Source organism: Myotis yumanensis, unplaced genomic scaffold (genome assembly GCF_028538775.1).
Source record: "Myotis yumanensis isolate MYYU_CA2020_CCGP unplaced genomic scaffold, mMyoYum1.0.hap1 SCAF_10, whole genome shotgun sequence".
Lineage (NCBI taxonomy): Eukaryota > Metazoa > Chordata > Mammalia > Chiroptera > Vespertilionidae > Myotis > Myotis yumanensis.
Window position 1 is genome coordinate 77,022,195 of NW_027223761.1, and position 18,749 is coordinate 77,040,943.

Sequence of the window (18,749 nt, forward strand, 5' to 3'; positions counted from 1 at the left end):
CGTGGAAGGGTAGACCCAGTGAAGAGGCCATTATAAGCCTTGAAAGGTAGTTCAAGTCTACTTGGACTGGGATCCCAAATACTTGAATGTGGTCCAAAGAAGGTATGGGCATAGGGTAAGTACTGTCTTTAGTCTTTATAGCAAGTACCCATCAAGAGCAGCAGCTCTGCTTCTTCCTGGGCTGTGGATAAGAATGCTATCATTATGAGACCTTGCTAGGTGCCAGGCACCTTCTAAACAAGATTTTTATATTAACTTACACATGGTTAAACCACCCTGAGTTATCATTACTGATGCCTTACAGCTCGGGAGACTGGGGCCCAGAGAGATACCTCACTTGCACAGGAGCACACAACATTAAGCTGCTGGGTCAGTGCCTCCTCCAACAAACAGCGGAGAGCCTGAACCATGGTCCCCCACAGCAGTCCCCTCCTCACCTCCAGCAGGGCTGTGAGGCACAGCGCCTCTAATCACTGGGCAATGTAAGAGGACATCCCGCTGAGCACAACTGCTATAAGAAAGCACGTGCTCTTTCATGGTCTAATTCAGGATGACGCTGAATGTTCTCCAGCAGATCCCTGCCCTGGCCCATCAGCCTCTGTCTTTGTACCCCCTTCCTTCAAGCTGCTGCTTTCCTGTGGGCAGCAATGCCCATGCCCTGAACCATTTCTTCCCTGTCCTTGAGAGGAAGCTGGATACACAAGGTGGTTGTGGGCTGTCGCCAGCCGGATCTGGCTGCCTCCCTTTCCAGATTCCTCCTAGTTCCATAGCCCCAGAGCCTGCCACTACCTCTGCCTCAGGCCATAACCCTCACCAAGGTCATGGATGCTGGGGTCTGACAGGCTGGGGTTAAAAACTGACTGCACTTATACGTCAGTTATGGCGCCTTTGTCAATAATTAATTTCTGCATGTGTAACACGTGGGTAATAATATCTGCCTCACAGGACTGTGGCAAGGATTAAGTGAAATAAAGAAAGTAAAGTTCTTAGCTCAGTGACTGGCACACAGACAAAAATGCTCCTTGCTCTTATTAGTTCTGAGATAAATGTATGAGCAGATATTCTAGTAAATACTCTTCCCTCATCACCTGATAAGAGGGTTTCACCTTCACTCAGCTCTTCACCCTTCCTCTCTAACTCTGAGGCCATCTCCATGCAGCAGACTAGTTCCTGCACCTGCGGAAAGCTGAATCACTGTCAGGGTGTCTGTGGACAGACTTAGTCAGAGAAGCTGGGTTCATCTATATGATCAATTAAAAAGGGGACCCAACTTGGGCCCAGCATAATGGCTCCTGCAAAGAAGGGTGGCAAGAAGAAGAAGGGCCATTCTGCCATCAACGAGGTAGTGACCAAAGAATACATCATCAACATTCACAAACACATCCATGGAGTGGGTTTCAAGAAGCATGCCCTTGGGCACTCACAGAGATCCAGAAATTTGCCATGAAGATGGGGACTCCAGATGCACACCATTGGTACCAGGATCAACAAAGCTGTCTGGGCCAAAGGAATAAGGAATGCCCCATGCTATCGCCAGGTGCAGTTGTCCAGAAAATGTAACGAGGATGAAGATTCATCAAATAAGCTCTATACATTTGTCACCTATATACCTGTCATCGCTTTCAAAAAAAATCTACAAACAGTGGATGAGAACTAATTGCTGAGCTTTATTAAGAAAATGCCTGTGGGAAAGGGCCTGGGAAGGCGAGGAAGAGCTGTCAGACCTCAATGCAGGTCTGGCCCCTGAAGGAGACAGAAGGAAAGTGAGGTGAAAGCACTGTAGTCTGGCCTTCCATGCAGTCTGAGGAAGGTTCAGCCAACCCATTGAGAGTCATTGACTCAAAGTCGGCTGATAAAGGGGTTCCCTGTCTCCCAGGAATGGGTCTGCCTTAGCATCTCAGCCACACACAAGCAGTGATGGGAAAAGCCCATGGAAGTATGGTCTTGATGCAGCGGTGCCTGTGGATTTCAATGGGCAGCAGCCAAGGCCCTTGGTCAACAACCAAGGCACAGTTAGTAAGTGGGGGGGGGGGGGCCATGGGCAGAGGCCAAGGTATGAATTGGTGGAGGGAGCTGTGGAATGAAAGAATGCAGAGCTGTATGGGGATAAGAGTAGTAAGAACATAAAAACTGCTGGAAATTACAAATTATGATCTCGTAATATTTCTTAAGATACAAATTATAGATTTGGAATTCTTTATATTTTTGGCTACCTGAGCTATGCCTCTAATGTGATTGAGTCTGAAACTAGTTTTAGTATTTACCAATTCATCTCATAAAATATGGTGCCTGCAATGTAGCAGACATGGTTCTAAGTGCTTTATAACTATTAACTCATTTAATCCCACAACAAGTCAGTGATGTGTGATTGTCATGCTCTTCATACAGATGAGGAACTGGAGCACAGAGAGGTTGAATAACACCTGAGGTCACAGCTGGGAAGTGGTGGAGCTGGAATTTGAACCGGAGAGTCTGCACTCTTACCTGATATACCATCCCTGGCCACCACTGTGTCTTCTCTTTAAATTAAATTTATTGGGGTGATATATATATTGAGTGGCCAGATTATTATGACCACCTGACGTTTGTAGGCTAATTAGCCATACACTGCATTGTATGGGATACAGAAGCCGAAGGCCTGTTCGAACACCCTTGCTGTCTGCAGTTACCAAGATAAAACGTCTCCAATTTTCACAGGAACACAAGGATTGGACAGTTGAGCATTGAAAAAAAAGTCATGTGGTCCGATGAATCATGTTTCCAGTTGCATCATGCAGATGGCAGAGTGAGAATTTGGTGGAAACAGCATGAAAGCATGCACCCCACATGCATGAGTACAACCCTTCAAGCTGGTGGGGGCAGTGTTATGGTTTGGGGCATGTTTTCCTGGCATGATTTGGGCCTTTTAATTCGTGTGGAACAATGTCTGAATAGCACAACATACCTAAGTATCATTGCTGATCAAGTTCAATCCCTAGTCAGGGTGCATACAGAAGGCAATTGATCACTGTTTCTCTTTCACATCGATATTTCTCTTTCTCCCTTTAAATATCAATTTTACAAAAACATATATCCTTCAGTGAGGATTAAAAAATAATAAAATACAACTTCTAAAAATAAGAGCATCATGTCCATCAAGAGGTGTAGTGAACACTCCATTTTGCCAGGCCCCCAAGTTCTGCCCAACCCTTTGGTCCTCCGTACCAACCCAGGCAGGTTCAGCACTGAGCACCGCATTCTACATGGTGCAACAGGTGATGTGGCTGACTCAGCAAGGAAGCTGATTGCATCTTTGGCTTTTCAAGAGATTATTATAAGCAGCCAATAGGAAAAAAATTTTCATGTTAAAGAATCACTTCTGCTCCTAAACCTGCTGTGTTGTTTCTGCATATTTTCAAAGCATTTAGAATGTATAAGAGGTATTATTTATGGGAATAAATAACAATATTTATGGGCTTTTCATTGAGAGTGTGATCAGCTTTGTGCAATCCCCTGCCCACACTGGGGAGCAGGCCTCTGGGAAAGTCCGGGCTGGGTCCCACGTGGTGGATCTGAGTCCCACACACCTGCTCCGGAGCTTTTCCAGAAGCACAACTGGCTCCGACAGGTCTGCTGCTGGCTGAAATCCTCCCCACACACCAGGGGGAAATATTTCAGGGCTTTCATGAACACTATAGAGAGAATTAATCAACTAGGTTTCTTCCATGGTGTCAATCTCCTGGGAGTCCCAGAAGCAGGAAGTTCGGATTGGAAGGAGTCTGAAGGGGACAGAGGTCGTGTGAGGACCAGTCTGACTTGAGCTTAGTAAAGAAATGCTTTGGTAGGTGGAAGAAAGAGAAGGGGAACGAGATGGAGGTACAAGGCTAAGTCACCCTATAAGTTGCCCTCTAAAGTTAGCCCTGTCAGCTTCCTCGCCCAGTGGTCCTCTCATTTCCCACCCCAGCCCAGCCCTATTTTCTAGCTTCAATGTTTTGCTGCCAAGGCAAACCATCGTTCTTCACCCAATCTCAAAACCACCCCACCCTCCTCCAGTGAGTATCCTCTCTTGTTAAAGGATTTTAACAATTGGACATTTGAACATGATGTTAAATTATGTTCTGCTCAGGATGGGAGCATATCGGGGCATCTTGCAGGATCCTCAGTGCCACCAGTGTTCTCCTCATGAGAAACTCCGAGGTTCTCCTGCAGGAGAACTTCACTCTGAAGGAAGGAGGGTCCGGGGGAAATGATTCTCCTGAAATCAGATGTCAGAACGATGCTGAGTGCAGGCCTGATGCCCGAGCTCCGGGTATGGAGCCTGCTGTATAAGAGGAAGTCAGGATGACGATGGTGGTGATGGTGGTGACCATGAAACAGCTTTCAAAGGACTGCAGTGGCTGGGAGAGGGCTGGGCAGCACCAGTGGCCAGTGGCAGCTGCAGGAGTGGCCTTCAGCCTGGCGGGTACTGTGAACTCCAGCAGCAGCTCGAGATGAAGGTAGGAGGGAAATGTCTGACCCACCACAGGGGGACCAAAGGTCCATGTTGTAAAAATCTTGTTAGATCAGTGGGACATGCTCTGTGGACTCCAAGAACCATTAGAGGAGGTACAAAAAGGAGGACTGGAATTCCTGTGAATGAGAGAGCAGAGACAGAGAAACCCTGATGGCCCTGTGGTCACTCCCACCTGGTGTGGCTGGGCAGGGGAGGCATCTGACTGAGGAGGGGAGAGTGGGCCGCATGGGATTGTGTGACTTCTACTTACAACTCTCTCTTGACACAATGATCATTTTTCTCAGATCATTGTTGGGAAGCGCTGGCAAAGGCTCTAAGGGACAAGATGGTATGTGTCCCTTTTACCCCAAACTGTATATTTACTGGCTTGTGACACCTTCTTGGCAAAACACTGCAAAGAGTCAGCTCATGGTATGTATTTTACCAAATGTTCAAACATTTTCTTTAGCATAAAGTTATAATGCTTCCCAGAAAGGGGTGGTAGGAGGGGGACTCAATCAATAGAGATGGAGTTAGTTAGTTCATTGCAATTTCAATGATCTCAGTTCCTGAAACCGTGGGGCAGCTTTTAAAAATAACTCTTCTCACCGGCTGGTGGTTTCTGCATGTCACGAAGATGATGCCAGTTGTTGGGGATTGGCGCTAAGTGTAGCCTCAGGCTCACATTGTCTAATTAGACACCATCAACCTCAGGATAAGACTTTGCACTGTGGCTTGAAAACAAGGAATAAAAATAATAGTTAGTGTCACTGGGAAGGCCTTCCTTCCTCCTACCTTTGGGAAGGCCGCAACTCAAATGATCTTGATGAGGTTACATAGCCCTGTTTCTCTGGGTTCCTGCTCCTCTTTCGGGGGCATTTCTTGCCCACACTGTTGAGAGTGTTGTCTGAAGTCTGTCTCCCTGTGAGCTGAAGGGAAGGGAGGCATCTGACTGAGGAGGGGAGAGTGGGCCTCATGGGATTGTATGACTTCTTCTACTTACAACTCTCTCTTTCAGGCTCTGAAAGCATGAAGTGCTCTGCTGTTGCATCTACTAATCCTCAACCAGCTCTCAGTCCTTCCGCCGCTCCATTCCCTATTGAAACCTCATTGTCATACATGCAATGGTTTCTCTCCTGACTTCTGTGCTCCTCAACCTCCTGCCTCACCTGTACTCAGTGGCAATGCCAAGGAGAGCCCATTTCCATCAGCCTCTCCAAATACACCTCAAATCTTACAGAGGCTCTTGTTGCTTAAGAACAATTTATATTTGTCGTTGAGATATAAATAGTATCTTTATTCAGTGGTATCCCCTTTTATAATTGCATACACTGCAAAACAAAACAAACAGGGTTCCAAGCAAATGCTCCTTCAAAACAAGGCACTAGGTTCCAACTCTTCAGCAAATCTCCACTCCTGCCTGATGAATACACTTCTCCTCTGGCAAAACACCTCCCTCATGAGGTGCTGGGCTCTCGGGTCTGCAGAGCGAACTTCCCGAGGGAGGAGAATATTATATCGTATTATCTTGAAGTTTTTTTCATTGTTGTTGTTATTGTTGAGGTAAAAAAAAAAGTAAACATATAGGATATCTTTTCTTATTATAAAGATTTCTTTAAAAGATAAGTGACCTTTTTAAATACAGCAGCAATAATAACAGTGATAATACTGTAGTGTGGAGTTTATAACATATACAAAGGTAAAATAGCACAAAGTTCAAAAGGGGATAAATGTAAATATAGTATTGAAAGGTTCTGATGCCATATGTAGAGCAGTATACTATCACTTGATGGTATACTAAAGGAAGTTAAAAGTATGCACTATAAATCCTAAAGCAACCACTATAGTAATAAAACAAATAGTTGTAGATAAAAAGCCAATAAAAGAGAGGAAATGGAATAATAAAAATAAATACTCAATTAAATTAAAAGAATGTAAAAATAGAAAACAGAAAATAGATGTGAGAAAAAAACAAATAGTAAGATGGTAGTTTTAAACCTAACTGTATGGAATCACATTAAATAAGGTCTAAAAACTCTAATTAAAGGGCAGAGATAATCAGATTGGATAAAAAAAATAAGCAAGACCTAATAATATGCTGCCTACTAGAAACTGACTTCAATTTAAATATTTTGAGAAAAATTGGTTTAAAATAGCCTATTATTTATTCATTATTATTTCCTGAAAATATGTGTGAACACTAACCAAAAGAGAAATGGAATAACTGTTAATATGAAAGTAGACTTCACTGCAAAGAATATTAACAGGGATTACTAAAAAAGGTCATTCTATAATTACAAATGGGTCGACTCATATAGAGGGAAAAAAATTAACATCTATGCACCTGCTAACAGAATTTTACATGAATGAAAAACTGAAAGAATTGTAGGCACTTATAATGGGAAATCTCAATACCTTTCTCAATAATTGAGAGAATAAGTAGACATAAAATCTGCAAGGACCTAGAAAAGTTAAACAATACTGTCAGGCACCCCAACCTAACTAGGTTTATGGAACACTCCAGCTAATAAACCCAGAATACACACTCCTGTCAAGTGGACATGGAACATTTACTGACACAGACTATATTCTGGACCATAAAACAAATTTCAATAGATTTAAAAAGGATTCAAGTAAATATCACTAGTCATTAAGGAAGTGCGAATTAAAACTACAATGAGGTACACATCTATTTGAATGGCTAAGAAGAGTGACCATGCCATGTATACCAACTGTTTGGGAGGGTCACTGTTGCAAATGTAAAATCGCACAATTATTTTGAAAAACTGAAAATCCCTTCAAAACTTAACCATATACTGGTATCTACCATAATATCCAGTCATTTTACTGCTAAGTATTTATCCCAGAGAAATTAAAGCTTATGTCCACACAAAGACTTGCATAGGAGTGATCATGTAAGCTTTATTTGTAATGGCCCCCAAACTGGAAACAAGCCAACTGCCCATTAACACAAGATTATATAACTTGCCGAACCGGTTTGGCTCAGTGGATAGAGCATCGGCCTGCGAACTCAAGGGTCCCTGGTTCGATTCCGGTCAAGGGCATGTACCTTGGTTGTGGGCACATCCCCTGTGGGGGGTGTGCAGGAGGCAGCTGATCGATCTCTCTCATCGATGTTTCTAACTCTCTGTCCCTCTCCCTTCTTCTCTGTAAAAAATCAATAAAATATATTTAAAAAAAGAACACATAACTGAATTGTGATATTCTGTGAGAAATTATGCTGTAATAGAAAAAAATGAACTATTGCTTCACAAAACATGATGAATCACAATATAATTCTGTGTGAAAGAAGTTAAACAAAAAATATTACATACTGTATGATTCCATTAATATAAAATTCTAGAAAATGCAGACTAATCTACAGTGACAGGAAATAGACCAGTGATTGTCTAGTGGAGGGGTGAAGAAAGACATTACAAAAGAGCGCAAGGGGCTGGGGGTGGGGGGAGGGGTTGGGTGCAGGCTAAAAGAGGTCAATAGGGATAAAAGAGGGCATATGTAATACTTTCAACAATAAAGATTAAAGAAAAGAGCACAAGAAAACTTGTAATGGATACGTTTATTATCTTGATTGGGTACACACACACACACACACACACACACACACACACACGTGCTGCAGTGAAACCAAAATAAGGTTGCAGATCCAATTTAGGTTGCTAATTAGCTAACACTTTGAGATGGGGAGATAGCCTGAATTATCCAGGTGGACTCAATCTAATCACAGGAATTGCTAAAAGCAGAGAATCTCTCCTGGCTGTGGTCAGAGAGAGATGGCAACATGAGAACATGTGGACACTGTTGGTAGTTCTGAAATGACAGATCAGTGAGAGGCCCCAGGAGCTGGAAAATGCTCAAAACCTATCTCCCCTGAAACTTCCAATGCCTTGATGGTAGCCCAGTGAGACCCATATTGGACTTTTCCCCTCTAGAACTGTAAGATAATACCTTTGGATTGTTGTAAATCACTAAATTTGCAGTAACTGGTTATGGTAATAGTAGAAAACTACTACACCACTCTTACTCCTAATGTTTAATATCATAATACCTTAAAATTACCCTAATCTGGTGGTGGAATGGTATCCTTTTAAATTTGAATTTCCCTGATGACTATTGACTTTAGCCTCAATGCATTTATTTCTTCTGTAAGTTGTATGTTCCTGTCCTACAATGATTTTTAAAATTGGGCTATTTTACTAATTAGTAAAAATTATTTATATATGTTGGATGTCATTCCTCCATTTATTTTATGCATTGTAAATAGTTTCTCCTGACTGTTCATAATTTTAATTTTTGTAATGTCTTTGACATAGAGGAGTATTAAATGTTATGGTAAAATTTATCTCTCCTTTAAAAATGGTGTGTGTGTGTGTGTGTGTGTAAAGAAATCTCACCTCATTCGAGGTCCTAAAAATAATCTACCATCTTTTCTCCTAATGGCTTTAAATTGTATATTTTAGGTTACATGTATGGCTTTTACTAGGTGTAATTAATTGTCTCAATTTCACTTACAAAACTAAATCACTTATTCCTTATTTGATAGATCCTCCCTTCCCCCAACCGGTGGGTGGGGTATGAGGTAACCTGCAGCCTAGAAATACCCGAGTGACTAACCAGGTACCTTATATGGACTACACATTGGACCACCAATCAGCACCTGCCAAATACCCTAAGCCCTTGTCCTATATGGACGATGCAGTAAGCCACCAATCAGTGTGCGCCGAGTACACTAAGCCCCCCACCCCTTCCTAATCCGCCCCTCAAAAGGCATGCCCAACCCTGCACGTGCTGCTGTTCTCCCCTTGCGAGACAGCCCGGCAGGTGCTTCTCCTCTAATAAAGCCTGTAGTCCTGGTTTTAGGCCTCCGTCTGATCTTTCATTATTTATTAATAATCTTCACATCTATTATATGTCAAGTACCTATATATATATGAGATTATTTCTGGTTTTCTATTAAGTTCTATTTATTTATTTGTCTACTCTTATAGCAATACTATAGCTGTTCTTAGAACTCTCTATATAAATGTTAGAATCTATGTTCCAAACTAAAATCTACAGAGAATGTAAAAAGCCTCTATGAAAAACAATATGGAGTTCCTAAAAAATTAAGAATAAAACTACCAAATGGCCCTGCAATTTAACTTCTGGGTATCTGGCTGAAAAATTTGAAAACACTTATTCATAAAGATATATGTACCCCTATGTTCATTGCAGCATTATTCATAATAGCCAAGACATAGAAACAACCTAAGTGTCTTTCAATGGATGATTGGATAAAGAAGATGTGGTACATATGTACAATGGAATACTACCCAGTCATAAAAAAATATAAAATATTGCCATTTGTGACATGAATGGATCTTGAGAGTATCATGCTAAGTGAAATAAGCCAGATGGAAAAGGACAAGAACCATGTCCACAGTGGCAATACCACTTTACATTCTCACCAGCAGTGAATAAGGGCTCCTTTATTCTTCACAACCTCTCCAACACTTATTATTACTTTCCTTGTTGATTGTTATGGGTTGGCTCAACGAGATAGACCACCGACTCAGAATTTAAATTTAAAAGCCTTTTATTAAGCTGGCCAGCTGACCACAGCACCTGTCTTCCCCTCTGGGAGATTCAGAGCATGTGGCCCCGACCAAGTGTGCAGCAAGATCTTTTATTGCCAACTACACAGTGTTAGAAAAAAAGAAAAAACCAACTACAAAGCGGTTCATTAGCCGCTCCTGGTACTGTCAGGGTAAAAAGTTTACATAAAATTTATGAGCAGGGTCATACCTGGCTGGGTTCAATAATAACACATTGCTTTTTTAGCGAGATAATTAGCAATTTTTCTCTCCCATGGTCCCTGCCCTTGACACAATCGGTAACTTTTTCCAGGCCACAGTCCTTCCCCGCAACACATTCAGTAAGTTTCTCATGTTTCATTTCCTTCCCCAGCACATTGATAATAGCCATTTTAACAAGTGTGTAGTGGTATCTCATTGTAGTTTTGATTTGCATTTCTCTAATGGCTAATGAAATTGAGCATCTTTTTATATAGTTGTTGGCCATCTGTATGTCTTCATGGGAGAAGGGTCTCTTTGGGTCCTCTGCCGATTTTTTAAAAATGATTTTCTTTATTTTATTTTTTCCACCACTCTCCCACCTCTCTCCACCCCCTCTCACCAATAATCATTAAACTATCGTCCTTGTCCACAAGTTCCTTTTCTTTTTCTTTTTCTTTTCATTTTCCTCAATCCCTCCACCAAAAAGCCCCCAATGCTCCCCACACCCACACCAGAGCTGTCTGCCTCCTCTCTATCTATGAGACTGCCTCTACCACTTCTGGGAATTTATCCCCCCCAAAAAAACAGAAACAGTAATTAGAAAGAATATATGCACCCTATGCTCCTTGCAGCATTATTTACAATGGCCAAGATTTGGAAGCAGCCCAAGTGTCCATCAAATGAGTGGATAAAACAGCTATGGGACATTTACACAATGGAATACTACTACTCTTCCATAAAAAGGAAGAAAATTTTACTTTTTGTGACAGCATGGATGGACCTAGACAACAGTGAAATAAGCCAGTAGAGAAAAGTACCATACAATTTCACTCATATGTGAAATTTAATAAACAAGCTAAACTTTACCCATTTTTTAACTGAATTGTTTGCTTGATTTTGAGTTTTATGAGTTCTTTATATGTTTTTGGATACTAACGCCTAGTCGGAACTATTGTTTGCAAATATCTTCTCCCATTCAGTTGGTTGCCTTTTTGTTTTGTTGGTAGTTTTTTGTTTTTTTTGTTTTTTTTACTGTGGAAAAGCTTTTTAGTCCCATTCATTTATTTTTGCCTTTACTTCCCCTGTCTTTGGAGTCAAATTCATAAAATATTTTCCAAGACCAAAGTCCATAAGTTTAGTACCTATGTTTTCTTCTATGTACTTTATTGTTTCAGATCTTATATTTAGGTCTTTGATCCATTTTGAATTAATTTTTGTACATGGGGACAAACTGTAGTCTAGTTTCATCCTTTTGTATGTGGCTTTCCAATTTTCCCATCACCATTTATTGAAGAGGATTTCTTTTCTCCAGCGTATGTTTTTGGCTCCTTTCCAAAAATTATTTGTCCATATACATATGGCTGGCTTTATATCTGGGCTCTCAATTCTGTTCCATTGGTCTGTATGTCTGTTTTTCTGTCAAGTATTGTGATATATTCAGCTTTCCCCCCGCCTCAGGATTGCTTTAGCCATTTGGGTTTTGTTGTGGTTCCATACAAATATTATATATATATATATATATTCTGTTTCTTTAAAAAATGTCATTGGGATTTTGACAAGGATTGTATTAAATCTGTATATTGCTTTAGGTAATAATAGACATTTTAACTATGTTGATTCTTCCAATCCATGAACATGGGATATTTTTCCACTTCATTATGTCCTTTTCAATCTCTTTTAATAATGCTTTATAATTTTCAATATATAAATCCTTCACATCCTCTGTTAAGTTTATTCCTAGATATTTTATTCTTTTTGTTGCAATTGCAAAGGGAATTGTTTTATTCATTTATTTTCCTGAAATTTAATTGTTAGTAATAGCAGTGATTTTCAACCTTTTTTCATCTCATGGCACACATAAACTACTAAAATTCTGTGGTACACCAAAAATATATTATATTTTAGGTATATAAAAGTAGTTATAATTTTTATATACAATGGGTATAATTTTTTATTAATTCACACTGGACGGCCGTTGTGGTGGCCACTATTATTTATTTATTTATTTATTTATTTATTTACAATCTAAGGGAGAAGTGGGCAGTGTCCCTGACTAAATATTCAGGTTTTACATGTTTTAAAAACTCTTATGGCACACCAGTATAAATCACTGGTATAGAAAAATGCAGTGGATTTTTGTACATTAATTTTGTATCCTGGAACTTTACTATGTTTATTATTTCTAATAGTTTTTTGGGTAGAGTCTTTAAGGTTTTCTGTACAGAATCATGCCATCTCTAAAAAGTGACACTTTTACTTCTTAATTCCAATTTGAATGCCTTTTATTTCTTTCTCTTGCCTAGGACTTCCAGCATTATGTTAAATAAGAGTGGTGCGAGTGGACTTCCTTTTCTTGTTCTTGATTTTAGAGGAAAACCTTCCAGGTTTTCACCATTGAATATATTAGTTGAGGGTTTGTCATTTATAGCATTTATTATGTTGAAGTACTTTCTCCTATACCTGTTTTAATGAGTGTTTTAATCATAAGTGGATATTGTATCCTATCAAATGCTTTTTCTGCACTTATTGATAAGATCATGTAACTTTTATTCTTTGTCTTATTAATGTGGTGTATTATGTTTATTGATTTGCATATGTTGAACCATCTTGTGCCTCTCAATGAACCTCACTTGATCTGATGTATTATTTTATTTGCTAGTATTTTCTTTAGGATTTTTGCATCTGTATTCATTAGAGAAATTGGTCTGTAGCTTTCTTTTTTGTGTTATCTTTGCCTGGTTTTGGTATCAGGGTTATCTTGGCCTCATAAAACGTGTTAGGAAGCCTTGCCTCTTCTTCAATTTTTTTGGAAGAGTTTGAGAACACGTATCAAATCTTTGAATGTTTGGTGGAATTCACTAATGAAGCCGTCTGGTCCTGGACTTTCATTTTTTTCGGAGGTTTTTGATGGTTATTTCAATTTCCTCACTGTTGATTGGTCTATTTAGATTTCCAGTTCTTCATGATTCAGTCTAGGCAGGTTATATATTTCTAGAAACTTACTAATTTCTTCTAAGTTATTTAGTTTGGTGGCATATAGTCTTTCATAGTATTCTAGTATGATCCTTTGTGTTTTTGTGATGTCCATATCTTCTCTTTCATTTCTGATTTTGTTTTGTCTTTTCTCTTTTTCTGTAGTGAGTCTAGCCTGGGGTTTGTAATTTTATTAATCTTTTCAAAGAACCAGCTCTTTATTAATTTTTATATAGTCTTTTTGTTCTCTATTTCATTCAATTCTGCTCTAATTTTTATGTTTCCTTTCTTTTGATGACTTTGAGCTGCTTTTGTTCATCTTTTTCTACTTCTTTAAGATGTAACATTAAGTTGTTTGAGATTTTTCTTGTTTCTTGAGATAGGCCTGTAAACTTCCTTCTTATTACTGTTTCACTGCATCCCAGAAGTTTTCATATATGGCATTGTCATTACCATTTGGCTCTATATATCTCACCTTTTCTTTCTTCTTTGACCCAGTCATTTTTTTTGTAGTCTATTGTTTAATCTCTACATATTTGTGTGTGTGTGTGTGTCGGGGGCGGGGGAGGGGGGATGCTTCCTTTTTGCAATTAATTTCTAATTTCAAAGCATTGTGGTCAGAGAATATGCTTGGTATGATTTCAATCTTCCTAAATGTATTGAGGCTAGGTATATGACCCAACATATGGCTATCCTTGAGAATAGTCCATGTGCACTGGAGAAGAATGTATAATCTGATGCTCTGGGGTGAAAGGCTCTAGGAATGTCAGTGATGTCCATTTGGTCTAATGTGTAATTTAAGGTTGATATTTCTTTATTAATTTCCTGTTTGGGGATCTAGCTAGACCTGTCAATAGAGTGTGTGTTAAGGTTCCCTAATATGATTGTGTTTTGGTCATTTTCCCCCTTTAGTTCTGTTAGTAGCTGTTTTATTTATTTCAATATTCCCTGATTAGATGCAAATATATTGAGAAATGTCATGTCTTCTTGTTGTAATGTTCCCTTTATTACTATAAAATGCCCATCTTTGTGTCTTGTTATCTTTGTTATCTTGAAATCTATTTTGTCAGATATAAGTATAGCTACACTTGCTTTTCTGTGGATGCTATTGCTTAGAGAATCATTTTCCACTCTTTCACTTTGAGTCTATCTTTGTCTTTGTAGTTTAAATGTGTCTCCCAAAGGCAGCATATGCTTGGGTTTTGTTTTTTGATCCAATCTGCTACTCTATGACTTTTTACTGGTGAATTTAGCCCATTTAAATTTAGGGTAATTATTAATGTATGAGGATTTCCTGTGGCCATTTTATCTTTTGTTTTCTGGTAGTTCTGTGCTTCCATTTGTTCTTTTCTTTTGTGTTTCTGTCTTGGTTTTGTTTGGTGGTATTCTATACTTTTTTCATCTTTTTTCTCTTTTTTTTAAGTTTTGTGTCTCAGTTCTGGGTTTTTATGTGTGTTTACCAGTAGGTTTGTGAAAAAGAAAGTTTCATACATACAGTAGTCCTTTTTCTTTTGAATGCATCCAATATCTGTCTCCTTTGCAAATTTAGTCTTTTATCCCCTCCCCTTTTATGTTTTTGTTGTCACAAATTATCCCTGTAAGTTTGTCGGTGATCTTACTCATAGTTTACTAGTACAACATAATTTTTGAGAGGTACAATATGACCCATAACAGTACTATATTTCTTCTTTTACTCAAACCTTTTTTCTTTGTTCTTCAATAACAATTATAAATATTTCTCCATAAGACCTACAAATTTTCTTGTATTTATTTCTAGGTAACTTTATAGTTGTTTTGCTATTGAGAATGAGATTGTTCTGTTTATTATCTTTTTACTATTTGATTGAGTAGTCATTAATGTACTGTATAGAAATTGTATTGATCTCTGTACATTAATGTTTCATCTAAAAAACTCATTTAACTATTTATTATTTTAAATGGTTTATCAGATGTGTGGAAACATAATTTTTAAGCTCCATTCTTTAATTCAGCCATGGTTAGAAATAATACTGTAACATAAAAAGTACATGTCTTGATTGGCAATTTAAGTAGAAAGTTTGAAAAGTAGAATGTTAATTTATGTGCTTTCAAAAGACAAATATTCAGCTAGATATTACATATTCCTAGGTAATAAGGGAAAAGTTCATGAATATTTACAAACTGGTTACATTACAATTTAAGTTAAATCTATACCTAGAATAAAGTTGAGTTTCTCTCTAAACCTATTTTCTAAGAAAGCTAAAATCTCTCTATAATATTTAAATATTTGTTTTACTTGTTCTAGGGACTATTGGCTTATAATTCTGAAGCTGTAATATGCTTATTATGAAAACTAAATTTGTAAAAATATTTGTTGTAAAGAAATATTTGTTTCCTTAAAGTTCTACTCTGTTTGTCATAGTCGGTTGATTTTATCAACCACCTTGGTGATAATTGATTCGCTATGACATCCCTTATGTATCTCAAACAGCCTGTAAAAGGAATGTGAGGGTATCTTAAATCTAGGAACATTGTTAAGTGTAAATTTCCTTCTTTTAAAATATATTCATAAGTAAGTTTAAGACACTCTGGCAGATTAATCTCCAAACACATGCAGTTTTGATATATCAGCAGAGTAGAATCATGTGAATTTTCTATATAAAAGATCATATTTTCTGTAAATAATGAAATTTTCTCTCATCAATTCCAAACCTTATATCTTGTTTCATTTTCTTGTCTTGTTGAATTAAGACCATCAGTACAATGTTGAATAGTGAATATCTTGACTTTAATGATAATGTTTTAAAAAATGTTTAAAGTAAGTATGATATTTGCTATAGATTTTGGCAGGTAGCATTTATTAGATTAACAGTTTGCAAATAAAAATTCCATTTTATTTCTGGTTTGCTAAACATTTTTAAATCATGATTTACTTTGAACTTTCAAGAATGCTTCATTTTCTGTACTTAATGAGTTAAGTATATATTTCTACTCTTCTAATCCATTAATACAATTTTTTAATATATTTTCTAATATTGACAATTTTTAACTTCTGGGGTATATGAACAGCAGTTTTTATTTTTTTAAATATGTATTTATATTATATAAATTGATATACACCTAAGAAGTTTATACTCCTTTCTTTTCATTACTATCATGCTCTTTTGTTCTTTCTGCTCCTATGATGTTTTATTCATAGCCATATTGTAGTCTTGATTTAGAAATATTTGGAGGGTTGTGAACCAAACTCTTCTTCATACTGTTGGTGGCTCAGGTGGGGAATCTAGTAGGAAAGGCTTCTGGGGAAGAACTCATATTGTGTCCACTACTGGGGCTTAGATACTGAAAACAAACAAACCCAAAGTCCTTTGGTTAAGTTCACTGGATACTAGGAGGCTATAACTTTATCTATGATTCCCAACACTACGATTTTGAGTGTGCATACGTGTATTCTGCTGATCTCTGAAGAACTGGAGATGAGGAAACTATGCCTCACAGACTGTTTTCTAGTGCCATGTTATTATGTTTCCTTATTGTTATCCTTGAGCTTTCTGTTCTAGCCCAATAACTCAGGGCCTGTAGTATGTGAAATGTGTCCTGCCTTTATGAAAGGGGCAGCCACACAGTCCTGCCCAGGCCTCGGAGGTGACGGCAGCCAGGTCTGTGAGAAAGGAGACTCTGGTGGCTTGAGTCAGAGATGTGAGACACAGGGATTCCTCCTCACATGCAGATTCAACTCTATATCCAGATTCTACTTTGGATGATGTGGGCTTGAATTTCATCAGAAAAGGGGAGCTGTTGCTTTTCTTCAGTCAGTCAGAGAAAGTAACAAGTTACAGCAAGTCTTCAAATGTTTATAGAGCTTTCGGAGGAACAGTGGACTTCCCTTTAGGATCAGTGAGGAATATTTAGGAGCCAGAGATGGACATCTTCTTCAGGCTGCAGGGGCCTGGCAGGGTCCATGATGGCTAGACTCACCCTTGCAGGCCAGGCCTCTGCCAGGGTGGAAGTGTGCTCCCAAGTGAGGCTGGGCAGGCAGATCTAGGAGCTGGCACTGGGCCACCCGATCTCTTTCTGGGCCTGTGGTCTGGATGGCTGAGGAACACCAAACAGAGTTACTTGTGCTATGAATTGTGCCATTGTCTGCCTTTAGAGTTTGAATCAGAAATCTGAACTCTGTAAAGCTCTTGCCTATGGGCATATGACTTTTTAAAACCTTATTTTGTTTTCTTGTATGTTAATGAATGTTTTTTCTCTTTTTTAAAAAAGCATAGCCTCCAGTTACAAGGGGCAGATATCCATGATTCAAAGTGACAAGCAATAAAATATTATTCCTACCCAAAAGGAAGTCCAAGGTAGGAGGAGTCAGTGGTTCAAGGACCTAAGTTCTTCTATTTTTTAATATTCTTCCATCTTTAGTATGTCATCTTTCTCCTCAGACCAGCTTCTCCTGTGGTCACAAGAGAGTTACAGAATTTCAGGTATCACATCAGACACCTCAACATGTCAAGGGAGAAGAGATCTCCCTTTTTATGTGTCCCTCTTATGAGAGAAAATCATTCCCAGAAGCCCTTCAGCAGACTTCTTTCAAGTCTCATTGGCCAGAATTGTGTCATATGCTAATGCCTCTGCCAATACCTAATATGACAAATAAGACCACTATGATTGCCTTAGAATAATCAGGACTGGGCCTGAGAGTGGGGCCAGCCTTCCTTAAAGCATATGACTGAATGGAAGAGAGTGAAAATATGAATAAAATCAGGATTCTCCTTGGGATGGAGAAAGGGAATTAAATGGGAAATGAATACAAATTAGGCAATAGGTAGTGGGCACAACACCTATTGCTCCTGAATAAGGAAGTTTCCCAACGTAGGTTCAGACTAGGAAGGAATCCATATTTGCTCTGGTGGTATTTGGAATAGACCATAAACAGCCATAGGAGGAAAAAAGTGGAGCCTCCAGCAGAGACAGAGAGCAACAGGGGCCACCCAGGGACACTGGCTCATTTTCTCCAGGGCATTTCTTCAACATTAGATGTGCTGCTTCCATCTCCCATGCAAAATATAACTTAATAAAACCAGAAGCAAATAGTTTTAAACTGCTGTCATGGGGGCTTTGACTCTTTTTAAATTACATGATTAACAGGAACCTCAGGAAACTGCCCCAACAAGGAGCCATTAGCCAAAAGCACTGACAGCTGGAGAGCTGGAGTGACTCCACCAGGAGGGATCCCTCCAGTTGTGAGGGGGTGGATACCATTATGCAAATTTGAAATCTTTAAGCAATGTTGACCTCAGGAGCAGGGAAATGCTCTGCTCCTACTCCACAGAGACATTTTAAATACACGGCCAACCTCAAGGTCAACTAAGGAAGGGGACTAGTAAGAAATAAAAGAAGCAGAAATTGAATTCAAAAGGTCACTCTTTACTGATCAAAATTGCTTTAGACCACTTCTCCTAAAAATGCAGTATCATCGACATGATCATCACCGACAGTATCATCAACAGCTGGGAGCTTGGGGAAATGCAATT

At 38.8% G+C, this 18,749-nt stretch overlaps 1 pseudogene; it reads left to right on the forward strand.

Moving 5' to 3' along the window:
• Positions 1-1,285: 1,285 nt before the first annotated feature.
• On the forward strand, positions 1,286-1,657 carry LOC139018306 (large ribosomal subunit protein eL31-like; annotated as a pseudogene).
• The last annotated feature ends 17,092 nt before the right edge of the window (positions 1,658-18,749 follow it).